The sequence below is a fragment of the Dermacentor andersoni genome, chromosome 5 (assembly GCF_023375885.2).
Source record: "Dermacentor andersoni chromosome 5, qqDerAnde1_hic_scaffold, whole genome shotgun sequence".
NCBI classification, from domain to species: Eukaryota; Metazoa; Arthropoda; class Arachnida; order Ixodida; family Ixodidae; genus Dermacentor; species Dermacentor andersoni.
The window spans coordinates 110,139,905-110,167,293 of record NC_092818.1 but is presented as its reverse complement, the minus strand read 5'-3'; the positions used below and the strand labels follow the sequence as shown (position 1 = coordinate 110,167,293).

The following is a 27,389-nucleotide window of genomic DNA, read 5'->3' as shown; positions in this document are numbered from 1 at the left end:
ATGAAAAGAACCGTGTTGAAAGCCGTATTGAACGCGATATTGCTTAACTTGCGTGGCGGTAGGAATGACGAATGGAAGCTCGCTTAGGGAGGTTCGAACCTAAGAATCTTTCCTCCACAAGTAGGGCCGTGGGCTCATTCGTTTCACGCTCATACTACGGGCCAATCGGTCGCGTATGAAGTATTTACACGCGCACATCGAGGTATTTATGTGCACTTGATTTAACTCGGATGGGGAAAATTCTTTTTTTGTTTTGGTCGTTAGTGTCACGTAATGTGAACTTAGGAGCAGCTGCGAGGCTAAAAAAGGCTCGTGTGCTACCAATGGCATCAATGCTGCCAGATAACAGGACTTGACGGACGTTCCAGCCGTGGGACCGGCCTTCAGTGATTATATATATATATATATATATATATATTGTGATGTGAGTGGTGGAGTGTGCTTTACGGTCCTCCGTCCTCTGACCCCCCGCTGAACCTCCTGGAGCTTCGATCAGGTCGCCGATTGTGCAAACTGTCCGCCAGTATGTCGCAGGACGAGCCAACGGGCAGTTCTACTTCAACCATCTCGGCCTCGGCTACTCAGCACCTCCACCACTTGTGATGCAGCAGTTATGCCTACGTTTATTACGCGTCGGAGATGCGGCGAACCGACCACGCCCAAAGCACGGATCAGACAAGAGCGAGCCCCACAAGCGATGATGAAGAAGAACGCCATATGAACCCCACATGATGATGATCATGTACAGATGACAAAGTGTAGCATATAAATGCCCACACTATATATATATATATATATATATATATATATATATATATATATATATATATATATATATATATATATATACTACACGTACCGTGGTTCTCTTTTACGCAAAGCCATATTTTATTTTGCTGCTGTGCCACAACATGTTGGCGTTGAAATTACCTTTTCGTTTTTGCATGGACCGGCAAGCAAGAAACCCGCAGCTGCTTCTTCACCGGGATGTCATTGCTGTGAGGGCGAGGTGGGTGATAGGCACTTGAAGAGGGGAGCAAAGTGAGCTTACCTGCAAAAGAACAGAAAGAAACAACGGGCGTATCAGCATTGGCGCGTATCTTTCCTAATGCCGTTGCCCGCGAAACACAGTCAGGAACGGCGTCGAGTGTTTTTTTTTTATTTGATTCAAATCTGGTGGGCACGAAGTAATGAGAAAATAAAACACACGCAGCGTTCAGTTCCTTTGTTCTTGTCACAGTAGCATGTCGAGCTTGAGACAAAGAACGCCATCGTACGAGTGGGGCACACTTGAGCTCCACGGCGTTGCGCTGTCTCTCATCGCAAAGTGTGGTGCTGTTATGAGGACCGAAACCTTTTCAAAATAATTAAATACCGTAGGAGCGCTTTTCCTAGACAAAATAATGTAGTTAACACAATAGATATACATTTTAAAGAGAAATGAGGATGAATTCTGTTGACTTTATATTGAAAACAGGCACATCCTGAATTGTCTTTCATAAAAGAGAGACTTAGATGTCATGAAAAATTAAAAAGAAAAACATATTCGCCTGCGAATTTCGGTGAAGGAAAATCTAAAAGTGGCCATCCAGTGAGCCGCCCTGGTCGATGCCAGTGCAATCTGAGGAGATCGAAGCGACGCTGAATGGGCGCGCCACCGTCTCGCGCACCGCACTGTTATTCCCCTCGCTTGCTTGCTTGGCTCATTGACACCACTCCTATCGCGTTTGTCCTCTCATGCCCCTTTCGTTGCTCTCTGTCTCCCACATTTCTGTTTACTTGGCGATTTTCTCCTACATGGCTCGTTCGGCTCCGATGACACGGTTCGTGTTTTTATTTTATTTTTCTGTTTATTGCGTCTGCCTGCTGTTGTGCGCTCCCGGACTCTGTTGTGGTGGACTGGAGAGCGTGCCGCGTGACCCTTCGCCACTGCACAGTTGGCAGCGCGGAATGTTGCCATCGATTACAGGTGCACCACCGATTCAGTGCAGTGCGACGATAGATACGCGGGTCGCATCTGCCATTCAGGGCCCAAGAAAAACAGAAGACTGTCTCGTTCACTGCTCGCCACCTGTCTCTCGGGCGCGAAGTTAGCTAAATTGTAGCTTCACATTATGATAAAAAAAAATGTGTGCTTTTTTAACGCCTTTCAGACTGCATCGTCGGTTATGATAGATGTCGTAGCAGGGGACTGCCAAATAATTTTGACCACCTGGGGTTCTTTAACGTGTACCCAATGCATGGTGAAAGGGAGTTATTCTGTTTCACCCCCCGTTGAAATCCAGTCGCCGCGGCTGGGAGTCGCACCCGTGACCTCGTGCTCGGCAGCAGCACGCAAGAAAGCATAATTACTAGCGCACACCAGGGGTGAGCTGTGCCTCTCTTTCTGAGATGCCAGGCCGGGTTTCGTAGTAGATTGTCTGAAACAAACCGTGGCATTCGCTCAAGGTGAACGGAGTTACTTACGGAGGGTATTGATGTATAGTGCCTGCCTCCTCCCCGACCGTCCACTGCGACCTGTCCCTTTCTCATTTGCCACTGCTTTGTGCTTCATTATTGCTGCTTTCCTTTAATTCTCATGAACCCGCTGTGGCAGCTTAGCGGCTATGGCGTTGCGCTGCTGGCCTTGAGGTCGCGGGTTCAAATCTGACCGCGGCGGCCGCATTTAGATGGGGGCGAAATACAGCACTCGTGCACTTTAGTTTAGGTGCACGTTAAAGAACCTCAGATTATCAATATTTTTACGGAGTCGGCCACTGCGGCATATTATATAATCAGATTGTGGTTTCGGCACGTAAAATACCAACACCTAAATAATCTAATTTTAATTCCGTTGTCTAAAAAAGCACAGAAAACTTTTTTTGCTCTTCTCTGACACTTCTGTCGACATCATTACTCTTATCATATAGGACGCCTGGAACCCGCAGACTGCATTATCGCTATCAGCGGCAGCAAGGCTATAAGTAATAGCCAAGTGATAACAGAGCAACTATCCTTCTCGGTATCGGATTACACATCAGGTTGAAAATTTCAGTATCTAATTGGCTAGGTGCAAATTAAAGAGGTTGTCAGTAATTTCACCTACTTTTATTTACTCGTTCGTGCTCGAGAGTTTCTGTTATCGATATGGTATCGCCGATTCTTCGGAATATCAGATATTCTGTTTTTTTCCTCAGTTTTCAGAAGTCTGAAAGCATAGCTAAGTAGCTCATTCGGTACGGCGAGCTCTTACGTCCCTAAAGCACATTTTCTGTACATATACGCACGAAAATGTCTTCTTGCGAAGAGAAGATCAACGAGCAAGAAGCGAAAAAGAAAGAAAAAGATTTTTTTTTAATAAACTTGAATTGCAATATCACTGAAAGTTGAACGAGTTGACAATCAGTGCTTAAGACACACTAGTGGGCTTTATTTGGTTAGTCATGATGGAATATGGCCGTGCACTTCGAAACAACGATGTAACGCAGAACAAACACGAGCGCTGTTGAAAATACAAAATAAACAATGCTCATTTTTGTTCATTCTGCGTTACGTCGTTGCTTCGAAGTGCGCTGCCATATTCCAGCATGGTAATTATTCATTGTTAAACTGCAGAGCGCACAAAGGGCTAGCGAGACAGGTAGAGCTACAAACAGGCGCTGACTCGCAACTCAGAAATGATGGAGCATGTGTACCCCAGCTAACAAACATGAGTGTGCACAGAATTAACGATTTAAAAGAAGTTAAAAACAGCAACAAATCGCAAAGTTTCGCATGACATCTTTTAAAAAGGAAACTATATTTTTTGTCAGTGAGTGTGACAGATGACTTACTAACGCACATGACATCGCATTCTCTGGAACGGAAAGCCTAGGTTATTTCGCGCATTAGAATACGGTGACAACATAACTGAGGGGTCGCACAGAATAAGTTCACAATGACAGTGTTTACCTTTGTTACGCTAACTGCGAATAAATAGCTTTACCGAGTGCTTGGAGATACTCTTTCATTAACGCGCCGTTTTTAACGCGCCGACCAGTCTGGCCTGTGTAAACACTGCCTCACGTTAACGACAACATATGCACCGGGCCTGTTTTGCATCTAACGAACTTTGCATTTTCTTTCAAAGCGGAAACATGCTTTGTTTAAATTCTTTTCTCTCTTGCCATTCGTCTTTGACACAGCTGAGCAGAGTCGTTGCAGATTGTAAGGAACGCTGACAACATCAACACCAAATCGGCTGGCAACGTTCTTTGGTCCAAGCGAAAAGCAATGGACGTAAAGCATGACGGCTACATGGTTTCACCCTTTACCTTGTCTGCTCCTTCTTTACCCTCGTGGTTCCACACCATTAATTATCTTGATTACTTTGTCAGCCGCTCTACAATACAAATAATGTGCTCCGAGAATCTCACTGACTTTAGTCTATTTATTGGATTTGAAAAGCTTTCACTCGCGCTTTCGCATTGTGTGATGTAAGATCTGTGAGTCAAACGAGAATATGAGGAACCGAGAGGCTGGACTTTTTGCTTCGTCACAATCGTACAAAGAAGCAGTCGATGTTTATGGACCGGAGAAAATATGGTCATTTAAACGCGATATCGTTAAGGGCCCGATGTCGCAGAAAATCCGGCGTCAGACCACGCTACGACAAAAAGAACTTCGAATCAAATTTGAAACCATGCATGCCCAGCCACTCTTCTACCACCAAAGTTGCTCACACCTTGTCTTTCATTCTTTACAAACCTATTCCTTGGAATTTTGAGAACGGCAGCCCACAAACAAATGTAATGAAAAAAGAAAAAAAAAAAAACACCGACAGCGCATGTATTTTATGTTATCTCTTCTCAGACTGAAATATTAAAAGTGCGAAGCAATAACAGCAGATCGACACACGCAAGAGGAAGCGTTTCTACCAGAAAGCTTGCCTTCGTGCATAGCGTTCGCCGTCCGCGTTTCCCGCTAAACGTTACGGTTACGTAAGCTGCAGTTGCCGGGAAGCATGAAGTGCAGTCTTTGAATGCTATCGTGTTCCACTCTTAAAGGCAAAGCTTAAGCGTCCTCTAAACTATTATTATTATTATTATTATTATTATTATTATTATTATTATTATTATTATTATTATTGTAACAAATGAGAAAGCATCGAGCTCCTTTTGTGAGTAACCTTATTCTTCCATATGCTAGTTCCTGTCCCTCGCGTCTGCCTGAAAGGGCGCCAAATGCGGTCCCAAAGCTTTGCGAAGGCAGAATATTCAGTGTTACCGATGCCGTTACGAGGATAACGCAATGCGAAGGAAACAGGGGAAGCGGGACAAAAGAGTAGCATAGTCTCGAGGACGAAGGGGGGCTGACGCCTCTTACGTATAGGAATAACGGGCTTCTAGAATTCGGCGGTTTAGTTATATTATGTTCGACGTCACTCTTACAAGTCTTTCAAAGGTAAATAAATAAATGCGCGCGGGCGTTACCTTAATGAAACTGCAGAATTACTCCTTGGAAGTATCTGTTTATAATGACCCGCTAGCAGTCGGCAGGCCGGTCTTTCATCGTGCCAGCACCTCTAAGCACTTCCTGTCGTGTGGCTCTTTTGCCCCTTGGACACATTGACAGCAGGTGACGAGAAACCGCCGTAGGCTCAGACGCAGAGCCCTTAGGGCACTTCACAGGGTCCTCGCGTGATGATATTGTGGGAAGTCTTCCCCGCAGTAATTGGCTTTGGGGCGTTTAGTTTATTTTAGTGTTTAAAACACAAAACTAGAGTTCTGGTAACCCTTCAGCATCAAGCATGTTTTTTTACGTTACAGCCTCAAATGATTTAAGTATACCTTAGGAATGAAAAAAACAACAACAATCAGTTCTGTCTTATAGAGCAAAACACGAAACCACACAAGAAAAGTGCACCTATTACACCCTACTACGTCCTAATCTGGCGCCTTGTATAAGATACGAGACGTTCTTGGTTTATGAGCGCTCAGGAGACAATCCAAGGACGCAGAAGACCTCACTGACTGACTCAAGAACGCAAGTTAGATGTATTTGTAACTTTAATTTGTATCTATTATAAAAAAAATGACCACGTGCGGGTATGCGCTATAAACTTCGATTACCTTTCCTAACCGCAAAAATATAGATACAGATATAGATATACATAGCTTCGGTAAATGATTTCTGTTTCTTTAAGGTGGCGCACAATATTTGCGTTTTCCAATTTTCTGATCTTTCGTACTCAGTGTAAAGCCTAAGATAGTTTCAATCTCTTAAACTCACACGAAAGGAGGCAGAACCTCACTGATATCACAACGCGAGACGCCCATCTGCGCTAGTCAGCGCCGCGTCGTGCAGCGCTGATTACAAAGGCTCGTCAGACAAAAGGGTGCGCCAACGAAGCGTTAATTACTGAACGGAGGCGGGCGAAGCGAAGGTCATCAAAAGTAAATACACAGGGAAAAATAAGACCATAAGGAACACGTCGTACGGGTACCAAGCGGTGCTAATTACGCGTCACGGGCGTTGTGGACCGTTAATAAAGCCGCGCCGGTCCGCGATCGAAATCCTTGAAGCCCTGACTGCGGAAAGTCAAGTCGGCGGCGACTTTGACGTCGAAGCTCGGGAAGCCGACGCCGTCGACGTCGCCTTCCTATTTGAGCTCGGCGTTCGCGCCGGCGATTAGAAATTGCTTCGCTGGCCGCGGCGACACCTTTGCGTGACGCGTCGCCGGGCGCTAATGCAGGTGCGCCGATGTTGCGAAACGCTGCGCAGAGGCTCCTAAGGAAGAGCCAGGGTGAAACGATTCCCCGACGCAGCTGGCGCCTAAAAGCGTTCCCGGCCACACACGCCGAAGGAAGCACGACGTGTAGCCTGATTTGCCGTCAAGAACAAACGGCTTCCCCATGTTTGATAAAGTCTTGGCTGTTCAAACTTTCTTGTTCTGCTTTTACGTGTTGCTACGCGTCAGCATTTGAAAACAAGATGGGCAACGACGCAGTGACATTATGTACTTCAGCTTTGCGCAGAAGCAGTGTCGCATTCATCGAACTTCTTACCGAGGAGCGACTATTGCAAGTTGAAAAAAACTTTGTGTTCTTGGAACAGGAAATGTAAAGAAGCGCGACTTGAGACAAAAAAAAAAAAGAATTATCACAGTGGTGTAACCGTGATGAAATGTTGGCTTCAAGAAGCACGGAAGCTATGAAAGAATGAATCAATCGCCGTCTTTTACTTGTTGTACTGGTAAGTGCACGGAGAAGTCAGGCGACAGAAGAATGCACCCTGTGACGCGTGTAGTACAGTTTGTGGCTTTAAAACCGTGCGCGTGTTATGTGCCGACACCACGCTGATCAGGTCACACACGATGCTTTCAAACATCCGGAATCTGAATAAACCAGTGGCGGCACACAAGTAGCCAGAATGTGCTTCACAAGGATCGTGTCCTTTAGTTTACTCCTTTTGGGGAACTTTGTCGTGGAGGATCGCTTGCGATTCCACTATAGGTGATGCCCCTTTTACTGCGATTTCAATTATATGGGCACTCCAGGCGCATTGTTGTCGTCGCCGTGAGGTTCCGTATAAAGTCGAAGGCCGATAACACCGTCGCTGCGCGGCCTGTGCTGCATGTGCGAGCGAAAGCACGCGAGTATGCCGACGAGTGCGGCTCAATCTGGCACGCGCGAAGGCAGAACGCATAGAGCAAACGCGCCGTCTTCCGTAGCGCGAAAGGCAGCGGGGGGATGGGAGGGAGGGGGGCGGCGTTGTGCTCGGGCAGCAACTGGTCACTTCGCGACCGGGCACAAGGGGAACTGACGATAGCGACACAATCTCGCGCACCAAATATGGAGGGAAGCGGGGAGGCAGCGCGGGAGGGAGGGGGGCGTCTTCGACTCTACCAACAAGTGCGTGCTTTGCACGGCCGCTCGTGGTCGCGCGCGCCGTATCTTGAAAGGGATCTGCAGACGGCCAATACCTTTGTGCGCGCTGTGTTCTCGCCGCTCTCGCGTTGAAGGGATAGGCCGCACGAAAGACACTTCGCTCGCTGCTGCTGCCGCGCTTGCTCACACAAGCGATGAGCGAGTCTTCGTGCTCATCGAGTGTGATGTGTTCATGTTTGTTTGTGCGCGCTGACGCCATGCTTGTTCAGTTAGTAAGCGAATGTTTCCAAGTTAATACGGCCAATAAAACTACTATCCTTACTTCGTATAGCTGTCTACTACTTTGTTATCGCAATCGATGCTCTGCCTTCCGGTCGAAACTGCGACTTTTCATCCTTCCCATTTTCTTTAGAACTCTTTCAGCAGTTCTCTAAAGGAGACCTTCATTTGTTCTACTCCGCGTGCTATGCGTTCATAAGCCGATACGTAAAAGCGTTGCCGGTCGCTGTGCACACAAATGCTGCGGCACTTGAAGTAAAGTGAGTTATCGTATTATATCTCTTTACTCAAATGAAACGTCACTTCCGCTCAATGAGTGAGACGGCGTCCTCGAGGCCGCAGCAGAGGTGCGACTGAACAAAAGTGGCTGGCCCTCAGCATATCTTTGGGGAAGGTAACGCTCCCGAATTCTGACGTTATAACGTCGGAAGATATTGCGTACATCACTTTCGGTATTCCACGATACTAAGGGGCTCGTACGTGCATATCCGTTAGAGAAAGAAGAATGAGACAATTCGGAATGTCACTCCTTGTTCCCTACAAAAGCTACTCTGCTGAAGAATTTGGCAGACTCGTTTAGGGAGGCGAAAGAAGGTGCCCGGACGGATGTACTTGAAGCTTAACAAAACGTTGACTGTCAGATCCAATCAACAAAGCGCAACTTCAGATTGCTCTCTGTTCTTTCGTCACTTTTGCTGCAGTGTCTTCCACTTTTGCTTTATTCATTACAACCTCAACCTTTGAAACTTGCCAAAGCATTACTTTGTAGTTAGGTGGTTCTAACAGAACAAAAATGAGGAGGTTGCGGAGGATCGGAAGCAGAACAACAATAAAAAGAAAGAGAACTTGTACCATCGTTTGGGCCAATATAAATGGAAGTATTAACATTCGCGAGCCATGGTGAGATAATTAGTCAATCCTGCCTGCGAAAATTTAGTGCTTTTCATCACTTCGAGAGATTGACATTCTTGATTGTGTTTCGTTCGGCGTACTTTTTCTTGAACGTGCTTAGTTCACTCATTCACTCATTCCGCTTCGTTTCTTTACGGAATATATATATATATATATATATATATATATATATATATATATATATATATATATATATATATATATATATATATATATATAATATATTGCAGCGATGAGAGACGCTAGTGGGTCGAGCGCTCCTGCTCAGCAACGGCTCTCGTGCTTGGAAGTTGTGAGTGCCCTGCCCGTCGACGTTGCGCTGCTCCGAGCTCTGCCAAACACCTTTAGAATTGGTGGAGGTGCGGGCAGTCTTGCGCAGTTTTGTAGGTTTGCGTTCATACTTCAGGCGCTTCATACGCAATTTAGCGGCCGTCATATCGCCCCTGACGAAGCTCCTTGGCAACAACGGACCTCTCCATTCGTGGTCGTCCGAGTGCGACGAGGCCTTCACTAAGCTCCGTCGTTTGCTGACGTCTCCTCCCATTTTGCGCCACTACGACCCAACGGCACCTATTGAGGTACACACAGATGCCAGTGGTGTTGGCCTCGGCGCTGTCCTCGTGCAGCGCAAGGAAAGTTTTCCTGAATATGTTGTGGCATATGCAAGCCGTATGCTTACTAAAGCCGAGACCAATTACACCGTCACGGAAAAAGAATGCCTGGTGATCATCTGGGCGCTTACCAAGTTCCGGCCCTATTTGTATGGTCTCCAATTTGATGTCGTCACGGACCACCATGCACTATGCTGGCTGTCGTCATTGAAGGATCCCTCAGGCCGTCTCGCCCGCTGGGCGCTTCGCTTACAGGATTACGATATCCGCGTACTGTACCACAACGGGACGCCAGCAGCAGCTGATGCTGACGCCCTCTCACGTTCTCCCTTGCCAGACGACAATGCCTGCTGCGCAATATACCAGCTTGACGTTTCTTCCGTCGACATTGGGACCATCGCTTCTGAGCAGCGTAAGGACCCCTGGATTGCCTCCATCATAGAGTGCCTTGCTGATCCGTCATCGCAGCCAACCACTCGTGCATTGCGCCGTCAAGCTCGCCATTTCGCCATTCGCGACGACCTGCTTCACCGACGCAATGACACCTCAGACGGCCGCCAGTGGATATTAGTTGTACCACGAAGCCTGCGTTCTGAAATCTGCGCATCGTTCCACTCTGATCCACAGTGTGCTCACTCGGGACTTTTCGAAACCTACCAGCGCCTCCGACGACGCTACTACTGGCGAGGAATATACAACTACATTCAAAAGTTCGTTCGCTCATGCCCCGGCTGCCAGCGCCGAAAATCTTCACCCCACCTCTCGCCAGCTGGTCTGCAGCCTCTACCCTGCCCTACCTGGCCGTTCGGGCGCGTTGGCATCGATTTGTATGGGCCACTTCCCCTGGCGTCGGCTGGTAACCACTGGGCCATTGTGGCAGAAGATCACCTTACACGATACGCTGAAACCGCCGCTCTCCCAGCAGCTACAGCGCACGATGATGCATCATTCCTGCTTCGCCGATTCATCCTGCGGTATGGTCCACATCAAGAACTGCTCAGCGATCGCGAACGCGTCTTCCTATCGGAAGTAGTTGAAGCGATTCTCAAAGACTGCCACGTTGTTCATCGTACGACTACGGCATACCACCCTCAAACGAGTGGCCTCACAGAACGCTTCAACCGTACGCTCGGCGACATGCTTTCAATGTACGTTGCCTCCGACCACACGAACTGGGACGCCATTCTGCCATTCGTCACCTACGCGTATAATACCGCTACGCAGAGCACCACTGCATTTTTGCCCTATATTTTGCTGTATGGTCGACACCCTTCACACACCATCGATACCATTTTTCCGTACCGGCCGGTTGCATCCGAGTGCGTGCCCATTTCTGCCATGGTCAGACATACAGAAGAGTGCCGCGACCTCGCACGGGCCTTTCCTTCCGATGATCAAGAGCGCCAGAGGAGCATTCGCGGTGACGCCACTGCCACAGTCACCTTCGATCCGGGAGCGCTCGTGTGGCTCTCAGTCCCTTTAACTGCCCCTTGCCTCTCATCAAAGCTGGTCCCTAAGTATGAAGGCCCTTATCGTGTTCTCGAACGCGCATCTCCTGTGAACTATGTCATCGAACCAGTTGAGCCATCTTCAGACATGCGCCGCCGTGGACGAGACATTGTCCATGTCGACCGTTTAAAGCCTTACTGCGATCCGCTCATCGTGACGAGCTGCTAGGTCGCCGGACGGCTCCCTTCTCGCTCGCGGGGGGTGATTGTAGCGAAGAGAGACGCTAGTGGGTTCAGCGCTACTGGCTCTAAACGCTAGTGGGTCGAGCGCTCCTGCTCAGCAATGGGTCTCGTGCTTGGAAGCTGTGACTGCCGTGCCCGTCGACGTTGCGTTGCTCCGAGTTCCACCAAATAAACACCTTTAGAATATATATATATATATGTATATATATAATATTTCTTTTTTCATTTATGTTGGCAGAGCATCACGGGAATGTTCAGAAAGAGTGAGAGAGAGGCAAAGGAAAGGCAGGGAGGTTAACCAGAGATCATCTCCCTTTGGCTACCCTGTACCGGGGGAGCGGCAGCACGGTACTTTTGAGATGGCCAAATCATTCAGAGAGGTGCTTGGGTCCTCAAACATAGCGTGATGGTCTAACCCAAGTAGGCCCATCCGTTGCCCTCAAAGTGCCGCACACTGTCGTACGTCTATAGAAGCCCACAAAACATAACTGTTATACTCAGATATCAAATAAAAGAATATCACGAGAGAATGAAAAGCGACGCTTTGACCTGAAATAAACGAAGAAATATGGCCACGAATATTCGCAAATGAATAAAAAGAAATGTGCTAACCTCGAAAAGCTCCCAAAGAGAGTACTGCCTATAAATAGAGCGTCCTTCGCAAGCTTTTCCCCCCACGTAATGAGCTTGTATGATGTCTTTTCAAAAATGGCTTCAAAAATCTTTCCCCCCCCCTTTTTTTTTGTGGCTCCGGCCATTCAACTTCATACTCAAAGGTATGCGCGCAGTGTACTTTCATTGCTTTCGCCTTGATAGACGCTCGGTGTTTCCTACGCTGTTTTACTCTCTCTTACTGCGCCCGAGCTCACTAGGCAGTTCTACTTATTCGCTTGGAAACCTGAGTGTTCGTTTTCTTGCTCCCATTTCAGGTACTGCCTAAAGCGGCCCATTTTCGAGCAAACTATGTTGTACGATTATTCTCGCAGAAATGAATTGAGCTGCTGGCAAGACGAAAAAGAAGAAAGAAACGAAAAATGAAAAAAGAAAGAAAAAGAAAAAGAAAAAACTCGACCGTTGAAAATTGTTTTGAGAGAAAACGAGCAGTAGGCGGCGCGGATTTTGGGACGCTTTAGAGGGACATCTGATACGGGGGCATTCTTGCTGCATCGGGTACGTCTCCGCATGTCCTTGCCGTAGGTCTTTGTTGTGGAAAAAAGTTTCATGACGATCATAACCGCGTAGGCATTAGAACTAGGAAATGAATATATTGACTAAATTTCTACGAGAACGGAGAAAGCGCCTCAATAAAGAAACAACAACATCAAAACGAGAGAAGCAAGAGATTACATGAAATTTCTTTATGCGGCGGGGAGCATGGAATGATGTCATCCGCGTAAGTGGTGCGACTATGCCGGTAATGCAAGACCTCCGAGATCGGCTGCGCACAAAGTGCATCATCTGAGCGAGCATTTCAGTGTAAAGGAAGGAAAATCAACTTGGAAAATATATCTACCTAACAGTGGTGATCCAATGCGTTTAGGCAGGGTAGAAGAAAACGAGATGCTTATATTGAGTATGAGACCGGCACAGAGTGCTCGTTAAATTCGTAGTACAGTTTCAGCAGGAACCGTAAGACACTTTTTTTTCCGCCGAGTACGTTAAGTCACCCTCCAAGTGTACTTGCTACTAGCATTACAACGACGCTCACATTGAAACACTTCAACAAGCGGTAAAGGAATTGCGATACACGTTAAATCAAAATCAGAGAAATAAATCCTCGGCGTTTCACGTGCCAAAACATGGATAAGATAATGAGGTACGCCGTTAGAGAGGGGGGGGGATTAGTACTGCGGATTAATTTTGGCCGCTTGGGGATCCAACGCAGACCGAAATAACGGTACGTGGGCCTTTTTGCATACCGCCCCACATCGAAATGCGGCCGCCGCGGACGCGATTTGATACCGCGCCTTCGGGTTTAGCAGTGCAACGCCAAAGCAAGGGCGCCACCACGGCGGGTACTCGCACAATTGTCCCTGTGTATAGTGTCCCTCCCACACGCACTCAGTGCTTACTTTCTCCCTTTCTTCTTATTTATATTACTCTTTCCCCACCCCCAGTGTAGGGTAGCAAACCGGGTTCTCTTCTGGTTGACCTCCCTGCCTTCCCTGTCCTTACTCTCTCTCTCTTCTTTCTCTCTCTCTCTCTCTTTCTCTCTCTCTCTCTCCCCCCAATCCTCCCGTTGTAAAGGGAGCTTTCGGTGAGCAGGCTTGATGTTGTCTTTCGTCTAATCAGCTTTCTTCCTGCGTTTCCGTGTCTTCCTTCCTTCGTCCTTACTGCACTCGAAGAAAGAAAAGGAAAAAAAGAAGATAGAAATGCAAAGAAATAGAGCGAATGTAAAGCGCTGACATCGCTAAAACAAAAAAAGAAGAAAAGAAAGAGAAAGAGAGACGCTCTGTCGCACTTTCTGAAATCACAGATTAGTTGAACAAATCTTGGAATTCTTGAAAGCGTATACAAAAAGCTTCTGCGAACGAAAATAAAATTCATTAAGAAAACGAAATCAAACAAAACAAGGATGCAGTAGCCATACGCGTTAATGGGTCACAACCTGGCCGCAGTGCTTTAATTAACCATATCTTCGACGAAGTGTTACAGGACGCCGTCCTGACGGATAACCATCCCCTTCATCGCTAAACATTTTCTTAAGGTCTTAGCCGCCACTTGCTAATTAGGGGCTCTTTTCCTGTCTACCTGCGTCTCTCACGAAACAGGAGAGGGGCAAGGTAACTGCAGTGTTATAAACCTTCTGAGCTTATGCCGGCGTCTTTTTACTTCAACATGAAAGGACTGTGCCTCCGTTTCCAAAATTAGCTTTCAGCTCTCAACCAGTCGTTCCGGGCTCAAAACAAAGCTCTTCCGGGTCTTCGCCTACGTGGCGCTAGTACTCATTATACGCACGCTGATGCTTTTAACACGGGGGAGCTGCGTGTTTTCAGTAGGTAGGCATTTTGTATGGCATTCTGTCAAGATTGCAATACCTTAATGCGACAGGGCCAGTGAAAACCTTCAATTTGTGTCCGTCTATCCATTTAAATGAGCAGTCCTCGTCATCATCATCACGTCGCAAGGCCACCTCTTAAACCACAGGGTGTAGAAAAAAAAATATTTTTTTTTTCAACGCTTACACTGGGAATTGACCGATTGCCTCTGCGGTGATGTGCAGGTGGCTAAAGGGCGCAATAACCAGTACCCAATGACGTGGCTTTTTCTTCCTTTACTACGTTGCAGTGAGGAGCAGTATAGAAAAAATAAATAGGCAGTTTCCCCCGAAGGGCGAAGCAGTCAATGCAACAGCAAGGTTTTTCGTTTCCCTGCTGAAGTTTCTCAAACGCGTTCTTGGCTAAAAAATACGCGGTGTCGACATTCCATTGGTGGAGGACCTGATTTCCTTACCGCGCGCCATTATCTGCACGCGTGTGGGTCATGGGTGATCTTGTACGATCTCATTTATCATAGCGTGAGATTACCCAACATCAACGGCATAGCCACCGAAGCCTTCAGGGCAGGTTGTCCGACTGCCTTTTCACCATCTTGCTTCTTTACTTGCAGACTGGTCACGCACAACTTTCAGTTGTACAATTGCTCCCCATCGTACTTCGTTGCCATCGAAATGCTAATCTGCAGTAAGACCATTCCCGCCGTTATGCTGCCTGCACAAACCTGAAATATGCCTCACCATCCCAGGAATCTCGAAGAAAGCTATCATGCCGCCGTTTGGCCTGAAACATGCCCCATTAGGACTTTTCCATAGTGGCCGCGTACCTGTTTACTCCAATGGCTCAGTCACATCCACAATTTTAGCAGCCGCGGTGTTAATTCCAGCAAGATCCGTGAAAATACTGCTAAGAACGTCGCATGTATTATCAACGACAGTTGCTGCATGGTAGCCCTCTGTGAAGCTTTTAATTTCATTCAGAAGGAACCAACCCATCCGCGCGGTCAATCTTCTGTGATTCCAAGGCAGCCCTCCATAGTTTACTCTCCACACTGCGTCATGGATCACATGAGCCGCTCGTCACAGAGATAAGTCCACTGTCGAGTAGTTCAAAAAGGTCACAATATATCAGTGGTTGCCTAGTCACTGTGAAATACGTGGAAACGAACAAGCGGAGGCAGCTGGCTGATGTGCCCATGACGGGGTCAACTGCGTTGCCATTCCTTTTTCGAGAGCCGACGCAACGAAATAGCTTTGCGTGCTTGCGCGTAACCAGCATTAGATCATTGGAATTTATCCGACTTCAGAAGTGCACGTCTTTCTACCCTGGATACTAATTTACAGCTCCTCATTCTGTCAGACCTTCCGCGACGTGACATCACCCTTCTAGTCCCTCTATGCCTCAGAGTAGCATTCTCGAATGCGTACTCTTTTCTGTTCGGAATGGTCAACAGGCCACTTTGTCACCTCTGCGGGTGCAACTAAACAATCGCGCACCTTCTTTCCGAGTGCCCTCATTTCAACCCGCAAAGTGCAGCCTTATTAGTCATGCTAAACCGATTGGACAAGCTCCCACTCACGGAAATTAAAATTCTTGAAAACTGGCCTACACAAACATCAGTGTGATCTTCTATGAAAGCACGGCTGCATTATTTAAAAGACACAGGAATGTGTGACAAATTGTGAATGTGCGCTGTGTGACGTAAAATGCATTAGTGGGTCGTTTACATTGTGTAACACTGTGTGCTGCATTCGCAGTCCGTGTGACAGCGCACACAGAACAAGTTCTGTATTGTGTGTGTTTTTACTTTTCGTATTCTTTTCCTCTCATCTATCGCATCTTTTCCCCCCTCCCCCCGTACAGGGTAGCCAACCAGAGATATTATCTGGTTAACCTCCCAGTCTTTACATTGCATCACTCACTCACTCACTCACTCACTCACTCACTCACTCACTCACTCACTCACTCACTCACTCACTCACTCACTCACTCACTCACTCACTCACTCACTCACTCACTCTCTCTCTCTCTCTCTTTCTCATTTAGCGAAGTGACATTTCTATACCTCGTATCTCAACAAAGTTGCGATTTTGTGCGCACTATGACGAGCTTGCATGCCACCAACACACCTCGAATTTCCGTTAAGAATCCCCAAAGTGTGTGAAGTACGCCTATAACGATATCGCATTAAAAAAAAAGTTCTAGAAATGAAGATAATCCTTAAACACACCGCCGTGGTGGCGTATTGGCTCGGGCGTGGCGCTGCTAAGCCCGAAGGCGCGGGATCAAATTCCGGCCACAGCGGCCGCATTTCGACGGGGACGAAATGCAAGACACGCTCGTGTAACGTGCACTGGGCGCACGTTAAAGAACCGCAGCTGGTCAAACTTAACCCAGAGTCCCACACTACGGCGTGCCTCATAATCATATCGAGGCTTTGTCACGTAAAGGCCCAGGGTTTAATTTCTTTAACTTCTGAGCATGTGCGCTCAGAACTCGGGTAATCGCTTGAGCTAAATATACGCTAAAACTTTAGTTATTACACCACATACGCTTAGAGGGATTGTAAGGCAACGTGTGCATCACTTAAACTTATGAATTCAGCTGGCCACAGTGGCCGGTTGTAGGCGTGATGGGCAGCACCACGCGGCGTCTTTCTTTTCATCCCATAACCCGCCTTACCCCTGGTTTTTGATAGCACACCTATGTAGGACCGATAAGGAGTACGCCTCCTTATTTTCCTTCTCCTTCTTTACGCACAATTCACTTTCTACCTCGTTTTATGAAATTTCTGTTAAACACCATATAACACGTTTAGGCAACTTACCTCGCATAGCCTATGGCACTGTATATAATGCGCCACAGGAATGCTGGAATGCCGCGAAGCACTAGAACGTTCTTGCGGGAGTACGCCGCGTTATCACGCAACCTAGGCCCTCGGCAACTTATGCGGGGGTTTTGCGAAGACACGCGGACTCTCAGTGTGGTGGCAGCTCTTCGCGCATGACGAAGACGGCGCTGTGCGCAACTTAAGGAAAATGCTACTCTTGGAAAGACGGTGGCGTCCGCAGTGAGAAACTGTTGCTGCTGCTATATTGTAAGCGAGTTGAAACATCAGAGTGATCGCTGGAGTCTACCTATCCTTTTCTTTCTGTTTTTTTTTGTTGCGTATTTTGTTTGCCACGTTGCCCCGCGATGCACGTGTATTACTGAGACAATATTCGCCACAATACTCCAGCCGAACGGAAGCGAAGAAAAGCCGCGGATGAGGGAGAAGAGATGGCGAGACACCAAACAGAAACAAGAGTATCAAGTTAAGACGACGGGAAGAGAAATACGCGCGAGGAATCTCCTGTTAAAAAACAAACAAAAACGGAAACGTAAGTAAAGAAGCGAAGGAAGGTTGTGCGCGGAAGGAAGAAGTCGAGGCTGAACAGGAATGACACACGGCAGTGGCATTACCTTCCAATTTATCTGCCATCCGTGGAGACTCGTGGCTACGTGATTCCCTTAAAATTTCCTCTCGCAGGTGGCGCTCTACAAGGTGCGCCTTCCGCGAACTTTAAGCGGAAGCCCCGAAGATCCGATGTCGTTGCGAAAAGTTTTTGAGAGCACTAGGCGTAGGAGGCAGAATGATAGTAAAACTGCAAGCAGCAAACAACGTCAGCGAGTGTTACCGCTAGAAAGCAAATAAAAAAATAACATAAAACAGAACAGAAACAAAACGAATCGCATAGGTGAAGATATTATATTTAGTTATTTTCACTACAGAGAAATGGGAGGAAAATACAAACCCTAAAGCCATGTAGGGAGGGGGTTTGCGCGCTTCGAGTTCCGAGTTCGTTAACAATGTTTCGCAATTGGTTCATCCGACAGCAAGTTAGGGTTCTGTCTTTTGTTCAAACGCTCGGCAGTACACATGTCAATGCGTCTGTATAAGCGCAAATGATAAGCAAAAAAAAAAAAAAATATAAGCAAGTGCAGAAACGTTGGACGTACCCTGGAGGAAATGGATTAGGTCCAACCGATGGCACAAAAAAAAAAATGAAATACCTGCGTGCGGGACAGTAAACAATAGAAATGACTCGATGCGGTGACTATCGTAAATACTTGGATGGCGAAGGATACTGCTGGTGAAAGAGTGGAAAGAACAAGGGGCAGAATTCACAAAGCTTTTTGTCAGTAAGTGCTCTTTGCCATTAGCTGACTCTTGTCGGTAATGATAAGTCCGGCATCAGGATTGCTTGTAATTTTCTCTTACGAACAATTCTAGTGCACGATGTTTTTGTTAATACGGGCCCAGATGTGTGACGGATTTGTGACGGAAAAAGTTTTTTAAAATAAGGATTTCATAGTACACTTTGTTCTTCGGCTGGCTTTTAGTGAAATGGAAAGCCCAGAAATAAAGAAAAATTTGGGTCAATCCTTGCGTACATCCTCATCATCATCAGACTATTTTCATGCCCACTGCAAGACGAAGGCCTCTCCCAGCGATCTCCAATTACCTCTGTCTTGCGCTAGCTGATTCCAACTTGCGCCTGCAAATTTCCTTATTTCACCACCCCACCTTGTTTTCTGCCATCTTCGACTGCGCTTTCTTTCTTTTGGCAACAAATTCCTGTAACTCTAGTGGTCCACCAGTTATCCACGCTACGCATCACATGGCCTTACCAGCTCCATTTTTTTTTCTCTTGATGTCAGCTAGAAAATAGGCTATCCCTGCTTGCTGTTTGATCCACACCGCTCTCTTCCTGCAATGATTGCACTGATTATGATGATTGCACTGATTCTGATGAGAATGCGATGATTGTACACTTTTCCTTTCAACGACAGGGGTAAGCTTCCAGTCAGGATGTGGTAAAGCCTGCCGTAGGCACTCCAACCCATTTTGAATTTTCTGTAAATTTCCTTCTCATGATGAGGGTCCCCTGTGAGTAATTGACCTAAATACGCACGTATTAGCTTATAAATGAAAACAAATATATATTTTATTCGTCGAGTAAAAAAAATTCCCAGTTCCTCCCGAAAGGCGAAGCACTGATTGCGATAGCAAATTAGTAGATAGCTGGGGCGCTGTAACGTAAAACTATTCCAAAGTTTTCTATTCCAATCCTGCAATCAGCCCTCCCCGATTGGTCAAAAACTTTTTTGGACCACCCCAACTTCACCTATCTGTCAGGTGACGTCACGAAAACCATGATAGCTCCCCATCTGATATGACGTGTACACACCGATTATGCACGATTTGATCAAACAAAACAAAAATGGTTATTTCTGATTCGACGCCTTCTCGCCATTAGCCCTCGGCTATTGGTCAAAAGTTTTCGGGCTGCACCCACTTCCCTTGCCTTTCACGCAGCGTCACAAAACCGCAAAAACTTACCGCGTCAAAGTGACTTGTACACGTTAAAGATGCATTAATATGCCGAACAAAACTGAATTTTCTTCTGAATAGCCGCAGGCTGCCCCGTTCCGCAAGGAACAAAAGATGGCTGCCGCCGATCGCACAGGCAATGGCTACTCGCACCTGCCGGAGAGCATGGGTTTATTTGCGTGTAATAAACCTTTTTGCGTGGCCGTGTAACGTTTTTAAACATTTTCGGCAGGTTTACGACCTCGTTCTGCCAACTACTCTTTGTTGCGGATCTGTTTTAGCGTCATTCTTAAGCTTCCATTGCATGCCGCCGCGATTTTGGACCAGCGACCGCAAGCTAAGAAAGGGAAAGCGGGCCATGAATCATGAATTCTATCATGAAATCAAGCCAACTAGCCCACCAACGTGTTTAAACTTAACTAACCAGCGCGGTGTCACGCACGCACAGGTCCAGGAAAACGCGGAACACTCAAATCACTCAGCGATATCGGGGAGTCATCGGTCATCGAGTCTTGACTCACGGGTCAAATTCGTCGGCTGTTTATGCACTTATTAACGTATGCAAACCCGACTAGTCGCCGGCTCTCTCGTACATCCCTTAGGACGAAATAAAGATTTTTGTCGGTCTGTCTGTCGGTCTCGTACATCCCAGAGTGACGGTACTGGTAATGCCATAAATAGTATATGCAAGCTGGCCCAGCTGACCGTCTCTCGGCAGTGCAACAGCGCTCGCGTCGCGTGGGCGATCGGAATATACAACTCTCTCCCTGTAGAGTGTTGGCGACAAGATTTAATAAATTTTACGTACAATAAGCTCATCTTGCGCCGAGATATAACTGGATAACAGTGATAACTTGGGGTTAAAAACAGTCACCGACAAAAAAGCAGACTTACCTACGTGCGACAATATAATAGTCCCGATATTCTTCAGCAATGCAGTAAACGGGGCTACACAAGACATGAGTGAGTTCCGATATTCTAAACATCACACTCGTTGCTAAAAAAAATTTATGCGACAGGCCTACTGCCAGTGAAGTGACACGGCGAAGCCATGTGTATGCAGGAGCGAGATAAAAAGAAAAGAAGGAAACGGGCGAACTAACATAGGAGTTTCTTTCAGCGGCGGTCCGACGTGAACACGAGGCTTTACCTGCGTCGAATGCACCGTTTCTACCTAACTCGCTTTTCACGCCGCTTCCGCCACGAGAAGGAGGGAGAATATCCATTTCTTTTCGTCCGCCCGCTCTTTTCTTGGGACTACCCTTCCCCAGCGCCCACCTGGGGGCGAGAAGGAGAACTCCCCATTAGGGAGCTTCTTCGGAGCCTGGGCTTCCCCTACCGATCCGTCTTTTCTCTCCCTCTTGCCCCGCCATCAGAAGTCTCCCCTCCTTTCGTTGTGCAAGAAGGCACGCGCGAATCGATAGAAGCCCTATGACTGTAGCAGCGCAGGTCGTGGCGGCGATGCTGCTTTCGCTGATCGTTCTTGTTTCTTTTTTTTCACGAAGGAATCTTTCTATATTCAATTTCGAGACTTACCTCATTTCCCCATCTATGGCTGCGGCATCGGCTGCTCTTCCCGAAATAGGGACAAACAGCGGCACGCCTCTCTCCTGAATAACGGCTCGTGCGAGTGTGTGGAAATAGCACGCGCCCGCTCCGCTACCGTAAACACGCGCGCGGGCGTTTTTCTTTTTTCTTTTCACTTGACGCATTGTGTATGTATAGAAACCGCCGGGACTAAGAATTGCGAGGTGGTTTCTTGTTTACCACCGTGAATCGAGTTCGTTATCGCGATATGCGAGAAGGAAGCCAGGCGAACGAAGATGACAGAGAGAGAGAGAAGACCGAGAGCAATAGAGTAAGTAGACTGCCGGTATCGTGGTGGCTGTGAAGGCGAGAGAAAACATGTCAAGGGTTGATTTATAAGACGGACGAGGTTTAGCGTCCCAAAATAACGCAGTAGCTATGAAAAGTTCAGTTCAGTGGGGCCAGCTCAGTGCGACCAGTTTTGCTCAGTATAAGTGTTTTTTTGTCATTGCGATTTCTGATTTCCTTGTGGATTCTTTCTTGTCTCGACCTTAACTTCTTTCTTTAGTTTGTTTTATGCAAGGGGGGAGGGGGGCACTCGAATTTTTCGTCTATCTCTTTCATCATTCAGTTTAAGAATTTCCAACTGCATTCTGAGGTTTTAGATAGGTTATGCTCCCAAGTTTTCGCTAAATATTTTTTTTTTCGAGGACAGACAACTGTCTAAAGGCAGGCACGAGTGAAATCGCGACTTCATTTATCAGCGAGATGACTGTTACCAATTAAGGTCAATTAAGGTCGCCCGCAATGGGCCGCACACAGAAACGAAAATCGCAAGCACACATTTAGGCGAATGTGGTTCTTGATGAAATTTTGGACTTTTAAGACCTGTCTAGCGCAGGGCTATTTCCGTTGCAGTATGCCTTAACGCATATGACCCTACCAAACGCGCCAAATCGAGCGACGGACAAAGAGCCGAGTGGCCCTATCCGCGACCGAGCGTATAACCTGCGTGGAAGGCACGTCCACACGGCTCGGGTTAACGCCGGCGAAGCACAGGTGCGCAACCTACGATCCCCTGCGGCAGGTTGCGGCGAAGTACAGCGCCCTTTCGACGCAGAGCTTGGACGGCGGCCTATGATGAACGGCTCGCGTGTGTCCGGGTATGGAGGCGTTCCTGCCTGTTTTTGTTTTTTTACTTCACCGCATGCTTTGTGGACGTGCGGCATAGCATGTCCCTTCGCTCGGATAGCGAGATAGCTACCGCTCTGTCTTGTTCCTTGGGGGCGACGTGAACCGCCCTGCGTCGGCGACGCCAGGCAAGCGAGAAATATCGAAGACACGTGGGGCCTTTCGTTCCACCATCGTAATAACCCGCCATTTCCATCTCTCTCTCTCTCTTTAAGGTGTCTCTTCGCCTTATCAGTTTCTCGTTCACTGGCCCTTCGCTGTCAAAATTTGATTATTTGAGCTGCTCATCTTTCTCTCACACTATTTTTTTTTTCTTATTGCTCTCACGCGCTCTCAGCGTCTACACTTCTTCGTAAGAAAGTAGGTGCTGTGATACGTCGGAACACCTAGGTAGGTGACCTCCTACATCCCGCTGTAGGCCACACCGAAACGTTATATATTCTCTTTCGATGCATGTCTAAGTGCATTTTTGTGGGTGCGTTAACGCGTTAACCGAGCAACACGTGTGTGCGTTCGAATGAGGTATACGCAAGTGCATGCACTTGCGTATATAAGCATATGCTGCAGCATATGCTTATACTCTTATTGCATGGGCGCTTACAACGTACAACTTAGAACAACAAGCAATCAGCGCACATAAAGCACTGCTACGCGTATGCAATAACACTTGGCTTCTGTCCTGACACATTGGAGCATGGTCCAAGCTTCGATCACGCTCGAAAGGCTCTGTGCATGTGGATTTCGGCGACAACTGGAACCACCTGTGCATCAGGGGCACCAGGCAAAAAGCATGGAAGGTCCAGTGGGCGTTGCCGTGAAAGAAGGTTCGAACGTGCAGAGCGGGAAGAAAATTCACGTGAAGAAATTTATTAAGGCTACTGCGTTATGGGTTTGATGAACCAATGAATGACGTGGAAGCAGGTGTTTTTCCAGATGGTGTTTGCTGAAATGCTTGTGCAAACAGCTAAAGCCTAATATATATCGGAACATAAATTTGATTAGGTTACCAAAGTTCCTGAATGAACGGCCAAAAAAAATGACATCTTGTTTTTGTTACGCTTGCATTTCATAGCATTTATTCTGAGCAACCTTCCATCTGTTCTCGCATTACCTCTGCAAGGGGAACACTCAACTTCTGTGAGCATTTTTCGCTAAAGGACTTGTCATTTCGCGATCAGACAGAGAGAATAGACTTTACACAATAGAGCACACCAGCGCAGATAGCTCCGCTGCTCTGCAGTGGGTGGTTCTCTCAGTCCAGGAGTCCAGCGGCCTTAGATGCCCCTCTCGCTCGGTTGGCCAGGTTGAGCTGGTCCGTCGAGTCGGAGCTGGGCAGCGCTGCCTCCCATTGACGTGTGGCGGGGCGTAAGGAGCAAACATTTTCTCACGGCATCTACACGGTGCATACTGCAACCATTGTTTTTTGTATATGTGCCCAATCTGCAACATTCTACGCATCTTTTCTCGCTTGTAGTCAAGAGCGGCTGAGCGACTACACGGCAAAAGCTGAATCATAACCGAAGCGACAGGTTTCCTGGCAGTTGCCAGAGTTGGAAAGCAAGGAAGCTTCATCAGATTAAATTTGTGCTGAGGCATAGTTACTTAAAGTGAAAGTAGGTAGTTTTCTCTCAGAGAAATGCAAAAGACAAAAGGTTCCGTGGACAACTCTAGCACTTGTTTTATCGTTGCTCATTTGTCCATCGTATAGCATGCATTCTCTCCAGCTAGGCTTCGAATTTCCACGCCAATTCACGCTTGAACTGAAATAGCAGAAAGCAAGTGTGTAAGTGTATCCGAGGGGGGGGGGGGGGGGGGGCTCTATCGTAACACAAAGCTAGCTTTATCTGCTATTTCGAGTAAAGCTTGCTTATCTGAACAACAGCCTAGCTTAAGATGTTCGTGCTACTGCATCTGTCGCAACATCAGATCATGAAGTCAAGCTTTCAATACCAGTTCTCTGATGAAAGCTCAGTTGCTGGCCTATGCGCTTCTCTCTCTCTCTCCTCCCCATTTCTCATCCCCCCATCCCGCTCCCATCTGTGGGGTAGCAAACCGGTTAAGCTAAGCCGCTTAACCTCCCTGCCTTTCCTTCTCCACTTGTTCCTTCCTTCCTTCCTTCTTCGAGATACGTGTACCGTGCTCTCCGTGCGAGAAAGGCCGCGAAAAAGTCTCAACAATCGCTTTGAGACGGCGTTCGCCTTCTCTTCGATGTTCGATGTCTCCGTTTCTGCGCGAACTAACCGCAAATCGACGACGAGGGAACATAAGGCTCTAATGTAACAGGAGGAAAGAGATAGAGGGAGAGAAAGAGGGGTGCGGTTGCCTGTTATCAAGGGGCGACGCGTTTCTGCGTTTTATCCACGCCCCGGTTGGCAGAAGTAGATTGCCGTCTCCCCCTCATACCATTAACGTTTTCCAGTCCTTCGCAAGGGAACAGACTGTGACCGGATGAGAGAAGAGTGGAGCCCGATGGACCGAGTTTCCACTTTCCTGCGCTGCGACTTCTCTACACCGTTCGATCTTTCTTTCTTTCCTTTTTTTTCCCGCGCTGTTGCTCGATTCCGCGGCAGTAGCCGGAGGCACGACGCGTCGCGTTCTTTCGGACGGTTCTTTTCTCGGACAGCAGCACCGCGCCGAGTTCGACGAGAGACCGACTGCTCTTTGCTATCCTCCGCTCTGGCCGAATCCGAGAGATCGTTTGTTGGCAGCAGTAGTTGCGTTTGGAACGGAGCAAGAAGGCATAAGAAATAAAGGAGCTGGTTAGCCGCGTCACATCGACTGCGGCGCACGAGATAACGCAGAAGCTAAGGATGTGACCGAACATGAACTGATGTCACTTATTTTTTTGTTGTTGTTCCTTCTGTTGGCCTGGGCTGTAAATGTTTGAAGATATGGTGCCTGCACACGCAAGGGGACAAGAAAATTGGATGGTTCTTATCACAATGCTCTCTTTTACCATAGGCGATGCCAGAAAAAGAAAAGAAAATAGAAATGAAAGAAAGAAACATTTATTACATCGTGTGGAAATAGCGTGAAAGCCTCTGCACTTAGGCCGGTTTTTTTTTCTATACTTTTCGTTTGAACTGGACCCCCCTGAGGGGGTAATCAGGCACACACCAACTGAGGATTGCTACGTCTGTTCGTTTTGTCCGAGACGGTTCTTCTCCATCCAGGGGTGCAGAAGAGGAGGATTTTATTTCCGCTACGACTAATCTCCGCTTACATCTACACTGTAGCTTACTCACAAGGCTGTTGATCCTAAAAGATCAAGATGTGGTAAGGCGCTTTCCAAGTTCAGAGGCTCAAATGACAGCTCTGCCTGGCTTAAGCTAACGCTCGTGGTTTAAACCACCAGCGTAACCTTTCTTTGCCCACTCCTGAGGTGTTTGGCGTGTTCTTTCTTTTTTCCCCGCGAGTATAGATGAAAGAGCAGTCGCTGAGCAGGCGACTTGGCTTATATAAGAATCTGTATTGATCATATATACAGGGTCTGTCCTGAAAGTAATGTCAGTGAATTTATTGTGACGCGACTGTATACGTTGGAGCGCGGTCTAACCGGTTGACACTGGTAGTGGGGAACCCAGCTAAGCAGCGTTTCGTCACTCAGTGTGCTTCGAGCATCAGAGAGTGTGAGACGGGCCTGTCCGTGAGAGTTGTTTTTTATTCTTGTGCAAGTGAAAACGCAGCGCTCGTTAGAACTGACATTTGCGATCAAGCTTTGCGTGAAACTTGGCAAGACCACGGCGGAAAGTGTTACTAAGTTCAAGACTGCTTACAAAGAACATGCCCTGTCAGATTGGCAAGTGTTTCGGTGGCACAAGGCCTTTTTGGATGGCCGGGAAGAGGTCGACGACGAGGACCGCGCCTGACGGCCACCCACGACCACCACGGCTGACAGTGTGACGCGAGTGAGGGAACTGTGGAACTCAGACCGACGATTAAATGTTCATTTAATGGTCGACATCTTAAACATTCCGAAAACTCAAGTTCATGAAATCGTTACAAACGATATCGGCATGCGGAAGGTGTGCGCAAAAATGGTTCCAAAAGTGCTCACTGACGACCAAAAGTCACGCCGCGCGTTGAAACGTGTCAAGAAAACCTTGACATGTACAAACTTGATCGAAAAATTTTAGACGACGTCATTACAGGTGACGAGACTTGGGTATTTGAATATGATCCGGAGAACAAAGGGCAATCATCGGAGTGGAAGACGCGCTTGTCCCCTCGCCAGAAAAAAGCCAGGATGAGCAAATCAAAGATCAAGATCAAGCTCATCATTATTTTTTTTGACATCCACGGACTGGTTCATCACTAGTTTGTAGAACCATGAGCCACTGTGAACTCCAAATTTTATGTGGAAGTCCTCGAAAGACTGAAACACAGGGTTCAACGCATCCGGCCGGACATCGCAGACAACTGGAAGTTGCACCACAATAATGCGCCGGTCCACGGTGCTTTCGTCACCGGCTACCTGGTTAAAGCAGGGGTGCCAACAATCCGCCAGCTCTCGTACAGCCCGGACTTGGCTCCCCTCGACTTTTTTTCTGTTTCCACGCCTCAAAACACCCCTGAAAGGCAAGCATTTTGGGACAGTGGACGGAATCAAAGCAGCTTGCACCGCAGCATTAAAGACCATTCCGGAGGAGGACTACCGCAACGCATTCGACAGCTGGAAGTCTCGCTGGAGCCCATTTATCGACGAAAAATAAGAGTATTTTGAAGATCTTGAAACACTTATAATGATAAATTCAATAAATTATTTTTAATTGCCTTAGTGACATAACTTTCAGCACAGGCCCTGTATATATGACGGCAACCGGCTCTCTTCTGCTGGAAATTACGTCCTCGAATAAGAGACGGTGCAGAAATATCCACACTAGGATCAATATCCGCCTTAATGCGAACGCAGTTTTTGTGATTAAAGCAAGGGTTTCTTTGTGGGATTTGAAACGACCACC

At 47.3% G+C, this 27,389-nt stretch overlaps 1 long non-coding RNA gene across 1 annotated transcript in view; it reads right to left on the bottom strand.

Annotated features, from left to right (window-relative positions):
• Positions 1-931: 931 nt before the first annotated feature.
• LOC140218372 (uncharacterized) overlaps positions 932-27,389 on the bottom strand; it is a 357,320-nt gene continuing 330,862 nt past the window's right edge. Inside the window, exon 2 of the long non-coding RNA XR_011894649.1 lies at positions 932-1,051. This is a non-coding gene — a long non-coding RNA (uncharacterized lncRNA). The remainder of the gene's footprint in view (positions 1,052-27,389) is intronic.